We start from the raw sequence: 22,710 nt of genomic DNA on the forward strand, positions 1-22,710 counted from the left end.
CCGCAAGTCTGCAGATCCCCAAATTTTTAGCTTCATAATTCATAGGTGTGCTGATAGTTGACTGCTAGTTTCAAAAATAGCACTTTCCATGCATCGACAGTACATTTTGATGGCAAGTTAACTCTAACACATGCCTAACGAAGTGTCAATTTTCATTTTTGATGTCTCCATGCACTTCTACTTTGACTAATGGCTTCCTCCTACTTTCTCTCTCATGATTTCATTGTTTTTGACATGTAAAGGGCTCATACATCCAAGTAATGATTAAAATATGGATAGAGTCCCTCTAAGCTCCAGTTAGATGGTTAGTTTGTATATATTTAGTTTGTTTAAATATTTTAAAAGCATTTTATTGCATCAAGATATCTCTCACTCTCAGCACAAACTGAGGAGATGATTTCTTATAAATACCCCATTGTAAAATGTAAAAAGGGCTGCCATTATTATGCAATAAAATTATGCTTTTGGTCCTAGCATTTGAAGTGTAGTTATTCTCGCCTGAATGTATCATTATTTTGTGGATTTTATTCATGAGATTGTGATTGAGCCAAAAATTTATTGTGTTGTTTTTAGTTGTGTGATCTTTTAGTTCTTGTGTTTGCTATAGATATATGAATTCCATTGACGTAAGGAGCTTGAGAATAGATCACCCGATTTATTTCTACATAGCTTTTTGTCTCACATGAGTGCACTTTCTGTGGCCTTGCGATTTGATGAAGAGTGAAACATCATTCAATTTGTTAAAGATTCTCATTGATGATTGCATTAGTGGATTCTAGGAAGCATTGCTCCTATTTTCATTGGTTTTCTACTAATTTCTTCAAAGCTTTAACTCATAGCATGTTGTGTTCTGTAGCTTATGTTCGTTTAGGAATTTCAATTTAAAGTTATTTGATTTCATGTTATTTTCTTTCAGTTTTGTTATTTTCTTTGCTAACCCCTTGTTAGAATAGGACCTCATAGTAGCTGCATTATTAGATTGCATTCATTAGAAAAATATTGTTCCTTTGGTGTGATATTTTGAGACAATGAACAAATTTTACTTCGATTCCAAGATTAAAGAGTTTTTAGAACCAACAAAGGCCTCCTTGTGAACACTCACATTTATCTTCTACGGAGAAGATTTTGGTATGTCACAAGACAAACACTGAACCTTGGAGTGGATCCTTAAAAATATTTTCTTTTCAAGAGAGGAATTACACTATGGATTCCTGTCATTGACCTCATGCAAAATGAATGCTCAATAGAAGTGCCGCTAGAAGGAGGGCCCAAAACAAAGGACCTACTATTGGAAACAAGAAAGATTTGATAAAGTTTCAAAAATTTTCTATCGTTGCAATAATCTACACTTCTTAAAAGTTTAGAAATTACTTCTAAAATTTTCAAAAATTTAGATCCACAGATGCACAAGTCTGCAGGTACTCAGGTCCACAGGTCTGCAAATCTGCAGGTTCACAAAACTTTGTGGTGGGAAAAATTCAAAAGAAAAGAGGAAGTGTACTTCTATAGAGGTGTGCTTTTTCTAGAATTGATACAAGCTAGAAGATATTGATCCAAAATCCCCATTCCAGTGAGCCTTAAGATCTTTAGTGAGTGCCCAAGAATTTCTAAAGCTTACTCATTTTCATAACCCACATAGTGACAGAGGAATACCTCAAATTCAAACACTTCCATTTGACATTTTTTCATCTTCTTCTACTCCACCACCCATTCAACCATTAGGTGGAGCTTTACATATTCCAACACTCCCATCACCATCCCAACCACTTTTAGGTCAACAAAATCATCCAATGGCCTTTTTCGCAAACGTAGTTGATTCATTCATTAACTTGAGGGGTGCCCTCCATGACCTCCCTAAGAATCCCAATAAATTTTGTCCAAGGTTCATTTACAAAGAAATAAGAACTACCAAAGATCATGCCAAGATTTTTTAGGAAATTTGCAACTGAAAGAAAATTGCTAATGAAGATGTGGTTCTTCGTTTATTTCCCTACTCTTTGGGGGAAATTGTCTTCAATTAGTATGTGAACCTACGACCAGGATGTATTGGAGACTGGGGCACTTTGAAAAAATTGTTCTTGGAAAAATTCAAAATATTCATCAATCCAGCAGTGATACATTAAAAATTCATATGAATAAAAGGGACCCAACTGAGACAGTTTCACACTTCAATCATCACTTTCATATGGCCTATCGCAAGTTGGAAATGACATACACAATACTGGTTGAAGCTACCACCCAAATTTATTTGAATACTATGGACCCTCTTACTATAATTTTTTTGAGAAGACTTCCTGTAGCAAATATTGACTCAGTGGACAAAGTCTTTGCAGAAGCGATCATGTTCACGAAGCAAGCTAATCCTAATGGGGGAGGGATGATGCTTCCTACACAAATAGTCCCTATAATTCCAACATACCCCATGGGAGTACCCACCATGCCTAGTCAGTTCATACCTATGAACCCAGTTCCATTGCAACAGGCACCCACTCCACAAACTCAAGTGATAACATATCTAGGGTATGAGCCCCTCAAAACAACTTTCTTTGAACAAAAAGCAATGATTTCTATGGAAGCAGATAACAATCTCCTTTCAGAAGTTGGTCAAATGAAGAAGACCATGTTAGAAATGAACAATGAGTTGACATGTCTTAGATTGTCACAAGGACAAAATAACAACTTCCAAAGAAATAATGTTTCCCCCTATAACAACAATTTTGGTTAGAATTACAACAGGAACTTCAACAATAATAGTAACAACAATGTAGGAAACAATGGTGGATGAAACAACTTCAATTCTCTTGATTGCAACAATGGCTTCCAAAGAAAAAATAATTAATGGAACACTCGACCAAATAATGGAACCATCCCTACTGATAACAACAACATTTAGTATGATGATGGCCAAAATATGCCTAGCAATGATGGTCTGTACTATAATGGTAATTAGGAGGTGAATCAAAACTCACAAGTGAATGATAATCCTCCTCCTATTCAATTCAATGCAATTCCATTAGAATCTTATGATTCTACACAGAATGTACAAGTGGAACAACAAGAAAATGAGGAATTCTCATTCCCTTTTAGTCAAGAACCCAATCTTCAACATGATAAGATGTTTGCCTTTCAAAATGACAATCGAAATACATACAATCTTAGAAACAAAAAGGATCCCTTGACTAATGGAATTCCTCCTAGTTTGCAACCAACTCCACTAGATCCTAGAGCAAACAACAATCTAGCAGCAGTAAGGCTAGCCCAAGGAGGACAACAGTATCAGAATCAAGTGAACATACCAACAATACTAAAGAACCCTGCTTGGTCTATTGAAAACTATAATGTGGTTGAAGATCTAAAGAAAATGAAACCAATATTTCCATGTTCGACATGTTGCACAATTCTCCACAACAAAGAGAAGCACTCACGAAGACATTGGATAATACAAAGGTTTCCCATAATATGAATAATGTTCCTCAAAAGACAGTGCCACAAGTAAATGTTGTAGAAGCAATGCCCACTATGTTCAAGGACAAAGTTTAGGTACCCCCATTTTTGCTAAGCATAAGGATATATGAGAAGAATCTTCACAATTGTCTTATTGATTTAGGAGCTTCATGTAATGTGATGCCATTATCAATATCTCAATGGCTAGGAGTTAATCATCAACCCTCTAATCGAGTGGTAATATAGTTGGATAAAATAGAGGTAAAAGTCATTGGGGTATTAAAAGATGTGTGGATACAGTTAATAGTTGATCCTCAGATCCAAGATATTATCGACATACATGTGGTTGATATCCTAAAGAAATATGGATTACTCCTAAGCAGAGAATGGAAGAAATGTCTCAAAGGATGGTTCTCTACAGATTTCACTCAATTATGGTTGCCATGGAAATGATTGAACAATCAAATCAAGATAGATGCTGAGCCCAAAATAAAAAACAATGATTACAGATTACAATGCCCTGAATGATATAGCATTCTTACAATAAGATTTTGGTTCATACAAAGTGATGGTATTGAACATGGTTCCAAACAATACATTTCAAGATCAAAATGAAGAACCTAAGGTGTCGATACATAAAAGTGAGATCATGACACAATTCATAGAGAGTATGGTGACTAATCTACATTGTTTAGGAGAGGAAGTTGACCTTAGTATCCTCCTCCTTCTAGAATTTTTCTAGTTGCACAAAGTTAGTCATTCAGAGTTTGAATGTTCAATATGCCAAGAAGCAGTAGCAAAGGTTTTGACACAAATGATGGAAAACAAGAGTACAAAGATCTCAAAAGATGAAATTATTGAAAGTCAAGATTCAGTGAATTCATCCAACCTTATTGAACAAAATGAAGAAAAAGGTAAAGATTTAAATGTATCATATAGTGATACCTCTCCAGATGGTGGAGGTTTATCTTCTCCTCCTCCTCCAGGGATGATTAAAGTTCAAAGAAGAAGATGACATGTCAAAGGTAAAGGATAGACTTCAATAGTCATTCATCCTAAACCTAATGTTGAATGAATTAGTGAGCTAATAGGGGAAATTTAGGAGAAGCAAGAAAAACACACACTTCCTCTATCCATAGGATATGAAAGAGATTCATCAAGTCCTACATGAGAAAAGTTAAAATGGGTTCCCAAGAAATAGTCGTTCAAGCCTCAAGTAAAAGAAAAGTTAAGGATGAATAAGCAAAAAGTCAGAAAACCCAAGGAAAATGTAGTTTGGATACTCCACTTCAATGGTTCCAGTTGTAAATCAGGAGCCATTGTAGGTATTGAACTAATCAACCCAAAAGGTAGGTCTTTCTATGTCGCATATCGATTGCAGTTTAGATGTACTAACAATGGTGTAGAATATGACACTTTGATTCGAGGACTTCTCTTTGCATTAGAAAAAGGAGTCACCACTCTTATAATTGAAGGGGATTCTCAATTGGTTATATGAAAAGTAAAATCCATATACTCATGTAATGAAAAAAGATTAATCACTTATAAGAAAAGGGTATGGGATATAATGGATGACTTTGAAGCTCTAAACATCAAATCCATTCCAAGAAGAAAAAATGTGGTACCAGACGCCCTTGCTATTTTAGCTAGTGCTTTGCAACCAGTTGAAAAGATGAAGTTAAAAAGATTTTCAGTCAAATTAGTTGTTGTTCCTTCCATTCCCAACAATATCACAAACTTTTAGGTCTTTTAGGATGATCAACATATACTCGAGTATATTATGTGCAGCTGCCATTTTCAAGGACAAGAGATTGATGATACACCTGAGGACAAGCCTAAAGATGATGAGCTTGAGGATGATGATGGAATCCTTAATTTGAAAGCCAACAACATTACAAAAGGAATGGTTGAACTTGAATGCATCTTTGACCGTGATGAATCAACACTCAATAGAAGGGAAACTCAAGAGAAAGGAATTGAAGAATGTGACTCATACAATTTGGGTATTGATGAAGAACCAAAAATGGTGCAAATAGGACAAGTATTCAATCAATAAAAAAGGGATGACATGCTCAAATTGCTCACCAGTTATAAAGATGTTATTGCTTGGAGCTATGAAGAGTTAAAAACTTATTATCCTGAGATTATCACACATGACATCCTGTTGAAACCAAATGCTAAACCTTTCTGACAAAGACAATGACTAGTAAATCTGATAATTGAACCACTAATTATGAATGAAGTTAAGAAACTTATGGATACTAAGATCATATTTCCTATCCATCATTCCACGTGGGTGGAAAATTTGGTTCTTGTACAAAAGAAGACTGGAGAGATTCATCTCTGTGTTTACTTTCATAATTTGAATTTAGCATCTCAGAAGGATAACCACCCTCTACTAGTTGGGTGATGCGACAGGCTCCCCTACCCACAGGTGGTTAATTATGTGGTGTTCCATGTTCACTAACAGTCATGGCTTTTGGTGCAACGGAAAATGGGCCCAACAATTGGTATCAGAGCCTTGTTTTGGCTTGGTCATGGGTTCAAATCTCCCTGGTGCCTTCCCAACCCGCGTAAGCACCTGGTATGCGCGTTGAGGGGGAGATTGTTGGGTGATGCAACATGCTCCCCTGCCCACAGGTGGTTAATTATATGGTGTTCCATGTTCACTAACAGTCATGGCTTTTGGTGCAACGAAAAATGGGCCCTACACTACCCTGACTAGATGAGGTGTTGCAAATCGTTAGTGGTTCAAAGATGATGTCATTCTTTGACAGTTACTCAAGATATAACCAAGTGATGGTCGATGAAGAAGATAGGCTAAAGACTGCTTTCACAACCAAGTGGGGAATGTTTTCTTATAGAAGGATGCCTTTTGAGTTGATTAATTATGCGGGTACTACATTTCAACGAGCAATGGATGAAGCTTACAAAGGATTGATAAATAGGTGTATAGTCATCTACATGGATGACTTGACTATCTTTTCAAAAGATTAAAGTACTCATATTTTTTATCTAAGGTAGATATTCAATAGATATCATAGGTATGGCATATCACTCAATCCCAATAAATGTTTGTTCGGTGTTACTAAAGGGAAGCTTTTGGGACATGTCATTTCTAAAGTCAGAATTTCCATTGATCTAGATAGAGTTGAGTCTATTTTGAAGTTAGCACCTCCACACAATTGGAAGGAATTGAATTTTTTTTTTGGAAAGATAAACTTTGTATGAAAATTCATAAGTGGTTTTGCAGAGATAGTTCGCCCCCTCAATGATTTACTCAAAAGTTGAGCTAAAACAAAATGGGTACCAGAGATAAAGAAATCATTCCAAGATATTAAGGTTACCATTTCCATAGCCCTAGTTTTGGTAAGTCCAAATTAAGAGTTACCATTGAAGATTTATTCCTTTGCTTCTGAACATTCTTGCACAAGGATCTTCACACAAAAAAAAGAGAAGGAATGAGTTACCAATTGCTTTTATGAGTTGTCCTCTAAAGAACACTGAGTTGAAATATTTAAATCTTGATAAACAATCTTTTGCATTAATCAAGGCTGTAAAGAAGTTTTGTCACTACATACTCAGAAATAAGGTGTATGCAATTGTACTTGACCTAGTAATAAAGACACTTTTGATGCAGAATGAGCTTGGTGAAAGAAGGGGAAAGTGGATGACAATACTTCAGGAATTCGATCTCAAAATTCAATCTATGAGATTAGTCAGAGGCCAAGGATTGTGCAAAATGATTACTGACAACCAAGAAGGAAATCAAAAGGAATTCAAATTTGATGATGAAATAGATGAAGATGATCAAAAGAAGATGGTTATTTCACAAGTTGATATTAGTCAAGGTGTGGTGATAGATGTGTGGTACCAAGATATTGTCTATTATCTCTTACAAGATCAATGCCCCAAATGGATGAATAGTTCACAATGTAGGGGACTTAAGATGAAATGTGAGTCTTACAAGTTACTTGATAGCAAGTTGTATAAAAGGAACTACGAAGGGATTTATTTGAAATGCTTAAGACGTGAAGAAGCTAAGATGTCTTGAAACATTTTCATGACAACTATGGTACGGGACATAGTTCAGTAGAAGCAACAAATCACATGATTTTAAGATCGAGTAATTTTTGGCCCTCGATATTCAAGGATACTTTTGAACATGTGCTTCTTTCAATATATGCCAGACCAGTGCTATCAAAGAGAGGCATCCAACAGTGCCACTACAAACAGTATATGAGGTGTGCCCTTTCGCAAAGTGGGGACTCGATTTCATTGGCCCAATAAACCCACCATCATCAAATGGAAATGCATTCATTCTTATAGCTATGTATTACTACACATTATGGATGGAAGTAGAGACTTTTAGAAATTGCACTACTAAGGTGGTGAGTGACTTTTGGGAAGAACATATTGTTACTAGATTCAGAATGCCATTTGCTCTTGTATGTACCAATGGATCTGCATTTGCACCTGCATTCTTGACACAATGGGCATTTGAAAATAAATTCATTATCAAGTTCTCCTCAAATTACTACCCATAAGGAAATGGGGTAGCGGAGTCTACAAACAAGAACTTAATCACTATGATAAAATGATTGCTAAAGGAGAACCCTAGGGATTGGCATACACAATTTAAATATGCCTTGTGGATGGATCAGGTCAGAGTTAAAAAAGCCTTGGGGACTTATCCATATCTACTTGTTTATGAGAAAGAACCGATATTCCCACTGAATCTCAAGATTCATGTCTTAAAATTCATGAGTGGGTATGATGATGACACTAACAGAGTACAAATTCAATTGATGAATCTTCTAAAAATGGATGAGAAACAAACAACTGCATTAGACCACATGGCTAAACATCAAGCCATTGTTAAGAGATGGTTTGTCAAGAGGGCCACAATAAAATCCTTCAGGATTTTTGACCTTGTTCTATTGTGGGATAAGGTGAAAGAAAAGCTGGATAGCCATACCAAGTTTCGATGCTTGTGGACAAGCTTGTATTAGATTGCAAAAATTCTCAAAGAAAACACTTTTAGGGTAAGTTCCTTACAGGGGGAATTTCTACCTTTGCTCGTAAATGGGCAATTTATGAAACATTATTTTGACGCCTAATAATAATAATAATAATAGTAATAATAATAATAATAATTAGTTAGATTTCATTTCTGCATCTAGATTAGATTTTCATTTATGCAAGTGTGTTTCCTTTCAAGTTGTGTGTTTACTTTCAATCATGTGTTCATTTTCAAAGTTATGTCAACCCTAGGGGGTAAGGAGTACTTTGGATTTTTCTCAAGATTTTACTAACCACTCTTTGGTCTCGATTTTAGGAAGAGGTATTTCTTTGTTAAAACATTTGGATCATGGTGTGTCTTATACCAATTGGGCAATAGACGTTTCTTGTGGAAATAAGGGATTTTCAGTTAGGAAATCAAGATTTTAGACTAACAAGTTCTTAACACTTTGAAAATTTTAAGATTTCATCATTTTTGATATTTTTGAATTCAACTCAAAGATGACGAGAGATGATCCAAACTCTAAACTGGTTCAAACAAGAAGGATCTCCTTGACAGATTGCTATGATCATTGATTGGTGTGAGATATTCCAAAAGAGTTCTAAAAAAGGAACGCAAGGGATGCTCACAAGAGATCAAATCCAAGAAATGACACCAATTCCTTGACTACACAGTCCAAGCATAGTTAGGATATAGAAGAGAGAGAGAGAGAGAGAGAGAGAGAGAGAGAGAGAGAGAGAGAGAGAGAGAGAGAGAGAGAGAGAGAGAGAGAGAGAGAGAGAGAGAGAGAGAGAAATATGGTGTTAAGACTGAAGGATTCCAAAGATTTGAAATGGCAAAAGATATGTTATCAAAATAGAATATCTTATATTCAAAGTATTGCCTCATCAAAACTAGCATTCTTAATTACATGAAACAATTTTCTCAAAAAGATAGAAAACTAAAAGAGTGTGACATCTTGCCAAGAGCCCTCGAACCGATTCTCTCATCTGGTCAACCAATTGATTAATAAAAGTCTTTATGGAGGTTCCTATGAATGAGCCTGGAGGAGTGGAAGATCTTTTTCAAGTTTTTAGAAAACTTGGATAAACTGCATCCTAAGGCATCAAAGGGAATGAATACACATTGCACACACTGAACTTGAAAATCTCAAGTCCTGATGTTTTGACTATGAAGTCATTTGAAATATGCTCAAGGTGTTCGAAGTTCAGTTGGTGTTTGACACACATCGGAAGAATGTTTGTTGATGAAGAAATTCCTTGGTTATTTCTTCCTTTTTTTTAGGGCTATTTGTTGTGGTGTCCACAACAAACACCCCATTCCCCAATAGGAATCAGGACCCCCTACTTTTTTTGACTCCCAGACTCATAGTTCGAGAGTCTGGGGAAGAAAATTTAGTTAGGAGCCTTAGAGTAGAAAATAATAATAATAATAATTTAAAATAATAATAATAATAATAAAATCAAAATAAATAAGTCCCTAAGGAGGACTTTTTTTTACGTTTTTTTTTTTTTTTTATATCTTATAATTAATCATGGTCTTTTTCCCATGATGCATAGGTAATATAATCAGATGGTGTCCACATTTAGATCAATAGAAAAACTAGTTGTGTACAAGTTCCAAGGCGTAACCCCAAAATCATAGTTGCACGATGACTATTCTGAGATCAAAGACATAGAACATGGACACATGGACTTGGGAGAGTTATTAAGAGTTTGTAATAATCCAATTGAAAGGTCATCCTTGAGATCTGCCCTAATTTGTTCTAGATTAGTAAATGCAACATCACATCTTGAGACCATGTAGTCAGCTAAATTGATTATGACCCTATCTCGGCATTTTTTTCATGATGAAAGGGTGGTAAAGAGCATCACTAGGGAAGTGGTCTTGGATCTATGACCTAATAATATCGAGAGGATTTTTCATCTACGTAGAGTCGATCAGTTCATTAGGCTTTCATATGAAGCATCTAAGAGGTGGCATAAGGACCATTACTAGGAGGCCATTGACATCATATATTCCTCATACTTCGTTGAGAAACAACCTCGAGGGAAGAAAATTAGAAAAGTGGATATGACTCGAGGATACATGAAGGATAACATTGGATATTCAATCATTCTCTTAAGCAGAGTTATGGGATTGCTTGCAGCAGGTCATCTCACTCCATTCATGGTCAACTTCATTGAGACCATCAGACATGAAAAGATGCCACTGGACTAGGCTACCACACTTAGTGAGAACCTGTGTGACCAGTTGCAGATGGTAAAGGACAAGAAGAAGTTTTATATGAGTTCTTATGTTGTGTATCTACTTGCAGCAGGGGCAACCAACTATCATGGGTTGTACAAGAAGGGTAGTATGCAGGACTCTAATGCATGGCCATATATAGCCTATCCTCAACTGGTGAAGAAGAAGCTCTCACCATAGAGAAAGGAATACATAATTGTGAATGATGCCTTCACCTTTGCCATCATTGGATTCATGAAAGGGGATTATGGGAAGAGATTGTTTGATGAGGCCAAGATGCAGATCACAGCTCTCGGTGCATATTTCATCCAGTTCTGGACATTCACATACATTTGGGTTGCTGGTGCATCCATCCATCCAAAGAAGCTCCCAAGATACCCAAGTGACAAGTTAGATATGATGGAAATATCCTAGCAGATTGAGTCAGCTTATGAGAGGATCAAAAGACAATGGAGGCCTTGTTGGGAATGGCCTTTTGTAGTAGGAGCATACCAGGTAAAAAGAAAATAGAATATCTAGACGTTTGAGTGGGAATGGGAGAATTATCCTCTTGAAGAATATAACTCTCCCCGAGCATTCTTCGACAATGTTGGTAAAGTGGAAAACTTGGCAGGAAAAGAGTTCTATCATGAGGATGCCATTGAAGATCATTAGATGAATGCCACAAATGACTACGATGTTCGTATCAGGGACTATTGTAGAATGGCTTTGTATTTAGTGGAGAAGGCTCTCCATTTGACCATCCTAGATGAGATAAGGCTATAGGACTCACAAGAGCTACTAGATCCCTTATTCAATAGATATAAAGTTGGCGAGAGGCCCATCCTGAATGTAGAAATTGATAGAGAGGAAGGAGATGATATTAATCATCTAGCAAAACATTTCATCATAATGAAAAAGAGTTGGATCAAGAAACCCTTTCCACTTGATCTAATTCTGGATACAATGATATTCTATGCACATGCTCACCTAGAAAGGGTAAAGGGGAAGAAAGCCACAGTTCCTATCTTTTTGCTCTAGTCTCCTATCAGGTCAGAAATAGTCTACTAGCTTGATCATCTAGTTGGATACTACCATCCTTTAGAGAATAAGAAGGAAAAGAGGAGAGAGCCTCTCCTCAGAGGATTCAGGTAGAGCATGTTGAAGAACAAGCCCCTTCGCAGGGATAGGAATCCACTCTCCAAGAACCCCAAGATGGTGGAGCTTCTCATATCCAGGTTGAGTTTCCATTGCATCCAATTTTGTCAAGTCAATAAGAAGAGGGAGAAATTTTAGATACATGCATTCATCTAGTTCATGAAGAGCCCACTTCTCCTATGGTTCCATAGAAACAAAAGAGGATCAAGGTTAGAATGAACAAGAGGCAAAGAGTTCGTAAAAGATTAGTGCCTAATCCCTCTATTACTAAAACCATTCTGGAGGAAGAATCAAATGAATGGGAAATAGAGTCAGATGAAGAGAAGGAGCAAGTGCCTCTACAAAGGAGAACTTGGCTGGCCAAAGCTATATAATTTTAAAGAAGGAAGAGTGTCACAAATATCCCACCACCCACCCAAGCTGAAATGGTAGAACTCTCTTCTTCGAAAGAAAAAGTACAATGATGGGTGAATGATCAAAGCAAATTAGGTGATGATGTTTTCTCCATCCCAAATTTTGATTTCATGCAAGTGGGTGTAGAATTGGTTGGAGATAAGATTAGAGATACTCAAACAAGTGAACTTAAACAACAAGGTTAGACGCAAATGCCACCCGAGACACAAGGTCCTCATCTCACTCCCCCATCTTCACCTCAAGTTATGATGGTAGATAAGGTTTCAGTGACACCTCCACCTCCGAGTTCAGAAGAACATGTTTAGAAGGAATCATCATTACAAGGAGAACCAGAACCAAGGGTTACTGATGAGCCATCAAAAGAGACACATGTAGTAGAATGTATACAACAACCTTCTCAGGAAGTTGAAGATCAAACTACAGAATCTAAAGAAAATGAGAGTATAGAAGAAGAACCCTCACAATAGGAGACTCCAAGAAAGAGAGATAGAGGGAATGAGGTAGTTGAACACATCCCTTCATCATCCAGAGCCAAGGTTATAAAAAGACATATCCCAAGATGGTTTCAGAAAGAAATAATGAGAAGTGCCAAGAATCAATTATATGCTTTAGAGGATGATATTTGTGACATTGCAGAGATTTTGAAAAAGCTCAACTCTCCATTACATGATGCAATTCCATTTGCATTCATTACTACTACCTATAACCAGGACTTATTTGCACAAGTGGCTCACCCTCTGAAACGTATAGATGAAGTTGTTAGCCTTGAGTACTATGAAGTGAAAGATATCATGTTAGGAAAGCCTTCATGGGATACTTCTTGATAGATGATGACTATGGGAGTTAAGGAGGTTCTCAGCCATATGGAATAGGATGAGATTGAAATTAGAACAGTTCAAAGGCAAGTTGAGATTTTAAAGGGATATTTATCTGAAGTCATTGGTCCTCTTGATTCTAAAAACCCTGAGGAGAATTTGGATACCATTCTTAGAGAAGGGGAAGGTGTATGGGTCAGTCCATTTTTGAGAGCTTGTCAGGATTGGTGAGATAGCCTTGAGGATAGGGGTGTTAATATAATCATAGGAAGTCTGAAGTCATTGCATGCTACACAAGAGAATGTTGATAAAATCATGCCAATTTTGAGGTAGGACTTCAGTATCATGGACAAGGTATGAGCATGGAGTAAGGATTTACAAACTCCACAAGCCATAAAAGGGAAAAGGTATTGCATTCTAATTGATGTATATACTGAAGAAGAGTTAGACATGATAGATGATTGGATAGAAAAGATTGTAGATGGAAATAAAGTGATGGACAAATTGCATGATGAGATACATAGGCTCAAGGACCAAGCCCAAGAGCGAATTTTGGTACCAGAAAGGTTGTACCATCAGGCATGCTTGGACATTTTAAGATTTTTGACCTAGTCGAGGTTCGCAACTCCACAGATCCACAGCTCTGTAGGTCTGCAGATCTCTAGCTCCACAGCTCTACGATTCATAGGTGCACTAATAGTTGACTGCCAATTCAAAAAATAGAACTTTCCATGCAACTGGAGTGAATTTTGATGGCAAGTTAACTCCAACACATGCCTAATCAAGTGCCAATTTCTATTTTTGACACCTCCATGCACTTCTACTTTGACTGATGGCTTCCTCCTACTTTCTCTCTCACGCTTTCATTGTTTTTGACATGTAAAAGGCTCATGCATCCAAATAATGAGTAAAATATGGATGGAGTCCCTCTAAGCACCAGTTAGATGGTCAGTTTGTATATATTTAATTTTTTAAAATAATTTAAAAGCATTTTATTGCATCAAGATATCTCTTAATCTCAACACAAATTGAGGAGATGATTTCTTATAAATACCCTATTGTAAAATGTAAAAAGGGCCACCGTTATTATGCAATAAAATTATGCTTTTGGTGCTAGCATTCAGATTCTAGTTATTCTATCTTGAATGTGTCATTGTTTTGTGGATTTTATTCATGAGGTTGTGATTGAGCCAAATGTTTATTGCATTGTTTCTGGTTGTGCGATCTTTCAGTTCTTGTGTTTGCTACAGATATATGAATTCCATTGACGTAATGAGCTTGAGAAGAGATCACTCAATTTGTGTCTGCATAGCTTTTTGTCTCACATGATTGTACTTTTTGTGGCCTTGTGATTTGATGAAGATTGAAACATCATTTGATTTGTTAAAGATTCTCACCGAAAATTTAATCAGTGGATTCTAGGAAGCGCTGCTCCTATTTTCATTGGTTTTCTACTAATTTCTTGAAAGGTTTAACTCACAGCATGTTGTGTTCTGTAGTTTATGTCCATTCAGGAATTTCAATTTCAAGTTATTTTCTTTTAGTTTCATTATTTTCTTTGCTAACCCCTTGTTAGAATATGACCTCATAGTAGTTGCATTATTAGAGTTACATTCATTAAAAAAATAGAAAATACAAAAAGGTTGTTCTTTTGGTGTGTTATTTTGAGATAGCGAACAAATTTTACTTTGATTCCAAGATAAAAGAGTTTTTTGAACTAGCAAAGGCCTCCTTGTGAACACTCACATTTATCGTCTACTAAGCAGATTTTGGTACGTTGCAAGAAAAACACTGAACCTTGGAGTGGATCATTAAAAAGATTTTCTTTTTACCAGAATAATTACACTATGGATTCCTACTATTGACCAGTGCAAAATGAATTCCCAACACATAGCAATGACACTACCATTGAAAGGGAAAAAGGACTCCATTTATTTCCAACTTGCCAAGCATTTTCTAAAATAAAACATACCTCATTTGGATACACACTCAAGAAAAATCTCTAAAAAAATTGGAGCAAGGAAAGTTCATGTAGATGACTAAAAATCTACAGCTATTGGTGTTTGCATTTCTGATCATAAGCTATGAGTATGTGATATATGTGTTTCTTTATTGAGCATTTATGATAGGCTTTAGGCCCCATGTTTCAACAAAAATCTTTTGTACCTTCAAAATTGATCGACGACTAGCTAATCATTTTGGTGGGAAGTTACATTTGGGATATACGCAGATTCATAGAAATTAGATGATCTCTAGAAGGAAAGAAGCTACAGTGAGAAGGAAGCTCTCACAACATGAGATAAGTAATAGGGGAATTGTCCATGAGAAAGGCACCCTTCAACAAAGACCACCAACCATAGAGGAAAGAAGAGGAATCCATTGAAAATAGGAGCTCTCATGGTTAGGAGCAAACAAAATAGAGTATCCCATAGAAAATGACACCCAAAGCTAGAGGCCCCACATTGAAGAAGGAAATAACATAGGATGAGAGAAAAAGATGCCACATTTGGTATAGCAGCATGTCTAAGCACATAAAAGGGTCCTTGGCATTTGAAGCAGAAGGAAAAGCTTCATGCTAGGCAATGCCCATGCCTAAGGAGTCAAAATTTTGATGGGTTGGAGCATGGAGCAAGTTAGTTCTTTTGTTCTATGTTAAAAGAAAGACAACTTCACCAACAAGTGAGTCAACACATAATGGATGGACATCTAAGTGTAGAACTAGGGAAGCGCCATATGTAAGAAAGAAAAGATCTTCCTACATCCATGGCAAGGGGGAGCTAGTTAAAGGTGACTGTAGAACAAGGTATAGTGGATGTACAAAGTGTTTTGTCCAACATTCATTGGGAGTTTGTGTTTTGAAGCCTTTGTATGCCCCAACACACTCTAGGCTTAATGTCTGAAAGTACATGTACTTTTGAAGTGTCAGCTCATGAGGAGGGACTTGTTGTGGCTAATGGATGGTAAAATCAATAATTTTTAGCAAAGAAGAGCTCACCGAAAAAGTTACCAAATTTTGGTGGTTACCATGTCACCACCAAAAAATTGGAGGGTTTCACCGATAGAGACATGGTGACATCCAAGAAAGTTGAGAAAACAACAAGGAGTTGTGAGGCCCATTTGGATGGTGTGAACGGATCAAAATCTGACAAATGTCATCATGTGAATTCTCAAGGGAGGTATAAGGAGATATAATGAATATTTTAATTCAAACTTTTTGAGTGTTTAATCACCGAGTAAAAAATTTAGTTTTAAATGAATGAATTTTCTATAGTTTAGATTATAGAATTTTTTTAAAAAATTTCAAATTCATTCATTTTAAACTATTCATTTTATAGTCCTAGGCCAATTTTTCAAATGGCTAACAAAGGGGTGAGATTGAACCAAAATATGGACTCCAATTTATTGTTGGAATTAGCAAGAGATGAGCTATCCATTTTTTAAGCTAGTTTTTACACAGGTATTAAGGGATAGCTATTACAAGAGGTTTTTCATTTTCAGTGGGATGTTTAGTTGCAGACAATGATTTCATTAGTGCAGTTACAAATTTCAGTTATGATACACTTGATATGCTTGGTTGGCTCAGTATGTTCAAAATTTGATACCTAATGATGTATTTTGCCTGTAGTATTTCACAATTTGCATTTTTTTTTATGAAACTTTTCAGATATTGTTATTTCAATCAAAATGAGTTATGTTTTCCATCAAATATCTGAGATATTTTATGCTTTTGGGAGGCAAAATGGGTGAGGATTTGATTCACTAGTTGTGGGGGGAGATTAGAGAGATGTTTCTAACTTCTTGAGGACATTTTTCAAGTGGACACATGGCGGTTATAGAGCAGATCTGGGAATTTTTTCTTTCTATGTCTTTCTTTCTCTCATTCATTGTTGTTGTTGGTAGTTTTCTCTGTGAAACCAATAGGGTTCCAGGTTTTACTGTGAGACTAGGTTGTTGTTGGTTTTACTTCCTATGTAATTGAGCAGAGCTCTACCTGTGAAGGCCACACATCCACTCTTGTGTAAGTTTCTAGTTTCATTTCATGTAATGTTTCTCGGAGATAAATAACATTGATGAAAGATCAAGTAATATATCCCAAGTTTCATTCAATGTTACTAGTTAATGTATTCAGTCTTTCCAAGGATGAATACAAAAGGAGATTTACAATGAATCATCCATGTTCTCTTAATCTCTGTCCTAATTCTTGATATGCTATTAACTTTGTGATTGAATGAATAAGGTTAATTTAATTCAAGATAGCTTGGATGAGTTATGTATCAGATTTGTTGTTGCTTTTAATTTAAGGAGTTAAGTAAGTGCTTCAATGATTTGATAGGTTTTCTGGGTGTATAGAGGGGGTGATAGTAAGAATGGAGTTTGGGGATTTCAGTTGATAAACTTAATTGTAAGGCAATCAAGTTAGGTCATCCTATTGGCAATGACTAGGTCGAAGCATAAACTAGTGTCACCCTTTTGTGAAGGAAAAGGCTAATAAGAGTACAATTGTTCACCTTCAACGATATAAAACTAGTATTATTATTTAGAATTTTAAAATGAAGTAAACGAATGAAATGTGTAGAAATTGATAAATTGATAGTTTCTATCTCCCAACACATTTTTGAAAACAAATCTATTATAAGTAGAATAAAATTTTTATATTCTAGAAGAAAACTCTCTCCTCTAGAATGTCATATAAGTTTGAAATTTTTATGATATGATTTACTATTTTTATCTTTATCGAAATTGACATCTTTGCAAGTGTTAAAATATATGCTTGTAGAATTTTGACTATAATATACTATATCTAATTAAAACACTATAAACTATGTATGAGAATATTCTTCACTTTGGGCTCTATAAAATGGTGTTCATAAGTTATAAAAATATATCATAAAAATTTGTAAGAGTGATTGAAATGTCAATTTTCTGAAATAATTTTTTTTTTTTAGTAATTGGATACAAACTAGTATAAAACATTAATTTAATAGACATTTCCAATTGGAAAAGTGTGATACCATATATAACTTAGCTACAATGAATTTATTTAGATCATATCTTTGAACAAAATTGATTTTTAGATAGAAATACTCAAATTTTGTCACCCTGATTAGTCAGCCCAAAAGGTGACATAGCTTTGTACTTTTACCCAACTCTATGTTGCAATGGATAAGGCACTGATCACTAAATCAGATGCAGGCTAAGATGAAGGTCATTTGCATAAATCTTTTTAATCAAATCATTTCAATTTTTTATGTTTTGTAGAGGGCTTAAAGGAATTGACCCTCGCTTAGCTTATGGGTTCATAGGTTATGATTTGTAGCTATTTCATTCTTATGTTGTTGCATAAGTATCAGAAGATATAAGAGTTTTATTTGTTGTTAATAGATTTAGATTTTATGTTTTAGCACTGGTACTATATATTAGAACCTCAAAGTTAACCCGCCTAGGTTTCACAGAGCCTAAAGTGAAGGAGTTAAGCCTTATAGTTGGCCCAAGATTAGCAGTCAAGTGTATCTATCATAGGAATTTGCTAGCCTTAGATGTATTGGTCTGGTTTCTTGGTTAATTTTAAATATGTTAAATCAAGAGCCAACAAACCCCACATTTAATATTGAAATTTTAATTACAATGTTATAAAAGAACTCATCGAGTATATCCGATGAGAATCTTTACATGTTGCACATCCATCTAGGTTCTCCTAGGTGCAACATTACATATTAAAATAAAATGATAAAATATAACAATATTATACAATGTATGCAATAACCATTATCTCAGCACTTCGTTAATTTGATTTCTCATTGTATAATTTTTTTGCCTATTCTAATAGAACTTTTGTGTTGCCACACTAATCTGTTATTTAAAACATATTATTGTTTTGAGACACTAACATGCATATTAATACACATTTCAAAGGATGATATTATTATTATTACTTTCGTATTGTGATACAAAGTTTAAAAATGAATCGGTAATCGATATAGACTAGAATATTGCACGTGCGAATTATTTAACTTAGTTTTGAGTCACAAATGATCAAATGTCTTTACATTCACGTTCAATACTTCTTTGAATGACATTCACGTTCAATATTTCTTTGGATGACATTTACGTTCTTTGAACTTGCGATTGAAATCCAAAACACTACGTCGATTCTTTGAACTGGAGCATTTCACAATTCCGAAGAGTTTCGCAGATATTTGTTTTGTGTAATATTTGTCCTGATAATGGTCGAACCCTGGAAGTTTCTTCTTTAACTTCCTCTATTTTAACTGTTGTTATATTTTGAATCAAGTTCTAGTTTGAATGGAAGTTCCTCTATTTTAAATCTGCTGTTATATTTTGAATTAAGTTTTAATTTCAACGAATCAAGTTCTAGTTTGAATCAAGTTCTCGTATTCTAGATGTAAATGTTAATGGTCGAACCCTTAATGCATATATATATATGAATGAATTGCATGCATTAAGAGAATATTTATGACTTGCATGCGTTAAGAGAATCTTCCATAATACCTACGATGGACAAATGCGAAGATATTGTGATTGTGGGGGGGGGCGTTGCAGGCCTAGCCACTGCGCTTGCTCTTCATAGGCAAGTTATACCCGCGAGGATTGCAACGAATTTTCATATTCTGCACTGAATTAAAGGATTCGATTTTTCAATTATTCTGAATTTCTCACAATACCATTTCAGGGTGGGAGTGAAGAGCCGGGTGCTGGAGCGCACCGATTGCCTTCGAACTGCCGGCGCTGCCTTCATCATGTGGCCGAATGCATGGATAGCACTTGATGCTCTTGGTGTATCAGATTCCCTTCGCCAAGTTTACTCTCAACTTGATGCGTAATTTAGCTTAACTGAGTGCATCTTCTCTTTCATTAAATTTAGCTTAATTTAGGAGTAATGCAGAAATTCATTTTCAAGAAGTAGATGTGCAGGCTTCGAGGTTTTTCAGTTTCTACTGGTGTTTGCAAGACTATTCCCCTGAAAAGTGGCGGCAAAAGGTAAGCAAAATGATGATTACTTGAAACGAGCGAATCTGATCATTCTGTTGTTTTTTAATGCAATTGCTAACTGAAAGAGTTGTAATTGATAATCCCCAGTGTAGATATGGGAAAATTCATTTAATTTGACTTTAGTTTGGAGAAAATATTTGCAGGGTACTCTAAGGATGACAAAGAGCTTAAACAGCCACAAAGTTGTGCTCAATATGTCTCTATCTCTTTACTACGTTCATATTTTGGCAAGAGAAAAAGGAATATTTTCTTGTAAAATTCGAATCTTCCAATTTTTTGATATAGAATTTAAGACTGGTCTTATTGAGTTCCACGAATCCACACATAGAAGTAGCTATGGAATTTTTGCAGCTATGTAGTCCAATAGAAACCATATTTCTACCTAATTGTATCCAATGTTTTAAAAAAAAAAATTGAATTTATTTCAGTGTCAGACTCATCAGACAGCTAAGTATCTGTAGTCCAATAGAAAGATTTTGTTTAGTCACGTTTCACATTTCTAAATAGTTTATGGAGCGTTCAACTCTTAATAAACTGGCATATCCACAAATATGTTCTTAAATTTTCTCAGTAGCAACCATTAAAAACATTAGATGATTCCCTCCTTATGACTACAGTTTGAAAATGAACAAAAACAATCTCCCTAATCCGAAACCAGCATTTGGTTCTGAAGATGGAATTTCTTGTCAAAAAATCAAACAGCTCTTATGTATTCAGGGATTTAAGTACGGAACTGGAAACTCGTTGCATAGAAAGAATGGCACTTTTGGCAGCGCTGGCCAAGGAATTGCCTTTAGAGAGCATCAGATTCAACTCCAAAGTAGTTTTCCTACATAGAGACACACTCTCTCCTTTCACCACAATAGAGCTTGCAGATGGAACATCCCTCACAGCAAAGGTAGGAACTATTATCTCAATCACAAGAAAATAAACTTTTTACACTCAGATTTTTCAGAGGCCTTATATCGAAGTATGGGTTACAGATTGTGATAGGATGCGATGGAGTTTACTCAGTGGTCTGAAGATATATAGGTTTCCAACCAGCCAAATCATCCGGACGTGTTTCCATTAGGGGCATGTTCACATCTACAGGAGGCCACCATTTCGAGAAGCTCATGGTGCAGTATTGGGGTGAAGGAACCAGGACAGGATTTCTTCCTTGTAACGACAAAAAGGTTTATTGGTTTGTAACCAGGAGATACCATCCACAAGGTACTGCTGGGTTTTATTAGGGTTTGAATTTTATTGGCGAAGTTTTATTTCCGGCATACTTTGAGAGATGAATAATTCTACTACTGAGCTATTATAATCAGAAAAATTAATTTTACATCCACCCAGAACGTAAAAAAGACTCAGAGACCAAATTGTTTCATACCATGTTCCAATTGTTTCCCAATTAGCTCGAATCTTTCATACTCTATTCCAATTGTTTCGTGACTAGCTTGGGAAGCTAGAACAAAATCCTTCAATCAGACAATTATTTCATGCTTGGTCCCTATTTGAGCATGAATAGTTCAGATCTCATTGCCAAATGACCATTACATTAAATTGAATCTGTACCAAAAACAAGTTTAAATACTTCAGTCAGAAACTATTTTCACTTTTTTTCCTATTAATCATGAAAAGTTTGCAATATGACCTTCAATTTGATCTTTCAGATGAAGAGATCTACAGGGATGCTGAGAGGGTTTGGAATTCAACTCTGGAGATGGTTAAGGATTTCCCTGAGCCCATAGCAGAGCTGATAAAGTTGAGCCCAGCAGAGACCATTAATTTAGCAGATCTAAAGCTGAGGTGGGTGTGGCCATGGGAGTGGGGAAGGGGGATGGAAAAGGGGAAAGGAAATGTAACCCTTGTTGGAGATGCATTGCACCCAATGACACCTGATCTTGGCCAGGGAGCATGTATGGCTCTAGAGGACGCTGTCCATCTCAGCAGATGCTTAGAACAAGCTATCAAATCTGTAAACATGACAGAATGGGGAGAAGCCAAAAGGGAAAAGATAGAGTCCTGTTTTAACAAGTACCTACAGGAGAGGAAATGGAGAATATCTGGTATTGCATGTACTGCATTTTTTATAGGACTAGTACAGGATGGATCCTATAGCCTAGCATGTTTTGTTCATGATTGGATTTTCTTCCCTTTGTTCTCTATGAGATATTTCTTCTTCTGTTTTCACTCATAGACAATGGAATCCTTGACGAGACGAGCTTTTGTTGGAGTCAATGTTCCAATAATAGTCAATATTAATTGTTGCACATGTAGCAAACCTTGTTGAGTTGCTGGCAACACAAGTTTAGTTTACGTGTGAGTCAAAAGGTTCTAGTTTAAATCAAGTTATTATTGTAGATGTGTTTGAGTTAGGTGTCCAGAAGTTTCAAATAGCTGTCAAGCTTGTGTGTGTTGTCAATCATTAAGTAGTTTGTTGTCAATCTAATTAGCAATCATTTAGGAAAGTTGTTGGCACAAGCTATCATATAAATTTGCATCTATTATTCAATAAAATTAAGGTGGAAGTTCCTTCTTTCTTTGTTTAAAATCTGCTATTATATTTTTCCAATATGGTATCAGAGCTATCTTCCTATTAAGTTCTATCTATTAGCAAAGAAGTTGTTAAGA

At 35.7% G+C, this 22,710-nt stretch overlaps 1 pseudogene; it reads left to right on the forward strand.

Moving 5' to 3' along the window:
• LOC149537790 (monooxygenase 2-like) overlaps positions 1-22,276 on the forward strand; it is a 71,014-nt pseudogene extending 48,738 nt beyond the window's left edge.
• The last annotated feature ends 434 nt before the right edge of the window (positions 22,277-22,710 follow it).

Source organism: Cupressus sempervirens, chromosome 9 (assembly GCF_028749045.1).
Source record: "Cupressus sempervirens isolate cs-2001-9-10 chromosome 9, ASM2874904v1, whole genome shotgun sequence".
NCBI classification, from domain to species: Eukaryota; Viridiplantae; Streptophyta; class Pinopsida; order Cupressales; family Cupressaceae; genus Cupressus; species Cupressus sempervirens.